Source organism: Rhagoletis zephyria, unplaced genomic scaffold (genome assembly GCF_001687245.7).
Source record: "Rhagoletis zephyria isolate East Lansing unplaced genomic scaffold, Rhagoletis_zephyria_1.1 Rzeph_scaffold_62422, whole genome shotgun sequence".
Lineage (NCBI taxonomy): Eukaryota > Metazoa > Arthropoda > Insecta > Diptera > Tephritidae > Rhagoletis > Rhagoletis zephyria.
Window position 1 is genome coordinate 1 of NW_016219473.1, and position 1,548 is coordinate 1,548.

Below are 1,548 nucleotides of genomic sequence, written 5' to 3' on the forward strand. Positions count from 1 at the left end.
TTACGAGAAAAAGTACTTTAAATTTTCCATTTTTTGTTTACAAAATCGGGTGAAAATGAATCTAAACAAATTTCAAACGATTTTGTGTGTTTAATTTGCATTTCGAGCTGCGCTAAATTTTGCCTTGGTTAAAGTCTAGTCAGATTTGGTAGCTCAAGTAAATTCCAAAAGTTCAATAGCATCGAAAAGTAATTGCAGACTTTTCCTCAATTTTCAATACTTATTTCCGAAAATTGACCAAACCAAGGTACATTAAATATGTATGCCGTAATTTTATTTGTTCACTCAGGAAAGTGGAATTTCATTTTCTCAAATTGACAGCAAAACACTTTGTCAAAGTATTTGCATTGCCACTTTTGACTGCACCATTTTCATCAGCTATTGTGAACGACAAACAATTTTTATGTTGCCGGCGTTGTTGTTGTTGTTGCAGCGGCGTCATTTCAACAGCTGTTTTCTAGCCAAACAATTTATTCTCGTGTTTATAAATTTATAAACTTAAGTTTTTGAACAAAAATTAATAACGAAAATGCGCGATATTGAAATTTTGGATCCCAGAAATCTTGTGAAGAATCGTGAAATCCTATATAGACTTATTATAAGGTTAGTTAATGGCATACAACATAATCAAAGGCAACTTCACTTCTGCTTTTAGTCAATTGATGTACGATGGCCTGGAAAAATTTGCAATGGAACTCTCTATGCTCGTGAAAGCAGATGAATGTGCTCCGAGCGAACGCCTGTTACATGTTATGATCGCTGGCATGCAGGCTACAACTGAAAAACCTATAGCTCCTAAGGACGACGTGCTGCCTGGCATTGATTTGGAGTTCGAACCTGAAGCGTCTGCGCTAGCACCTGAGCCAGCTTCTTATGAAACTGCTTATGTTACATCGCACAAGCAATCATGTCGTGCGGGTGCATTTAGTCACGATGGTACATTGGTTGCCACTGGTAGTGTAGATGCTAGTATAAAAATTTTAGACGTTGACCGTATGTTGGCTAAATCAGCACCAGAAGATATAGAACCAGGACGAGAACAACAAGGTCACCCAGTTATTCGTACACTTTATGATCACACAGATGAGGTGGCCTTTTTGGAATTTCACCCAAGAGAACACATTTTGGCTTCTGGTTCGCGTGATGGTACCGTAAAACTCTTCGATATAGCCAAACCTTCAGTGAAAAAGGCACACAAGGTATTCACCGATTGCGAACCGGTAAACTGCTTATCATTTCATCCCACCGGCGATTATATAGCTATTGGTACAGAACATTTCGTTCTGCGAGTTTATGATGTACACACTTCGCAGTGCTTTGTAAGTGCAATACCATCACAACAACACAAGGCAGCTGTGACATGCGTAAAATTTGCACCAACAGCAAAGTTGTATGCTACAGGTAGTTTAGATGGTGCCATAAAAATATGGGATGGAGTCAGTGGACGTTGTATCAATACTATACCGGAAGCACATGCTGGTGCTGAAATTTGCTCACTAGAGTTTACGAGGAATGGAAAGGTAATAAAAAGTTTGTATCGAAAGATAC

At 38.6% G+C, this 1,548-nt stretch overlaps 1 pseudogene; it reads left to right on the plus strand.

The window, feature by feature from the left end:
- Positions 1 to 370: 370 nt before the first annotated feature.
- On the plus strand, positions 371 to 1,530 carry LOC108356639 (cleavage stimulation factor subunit 1 pseudogene; annotated as a pseudogene).
- The last annotated feature ends 18 nt before the right edge of the window (positions 1,531 to 1,548 follow it).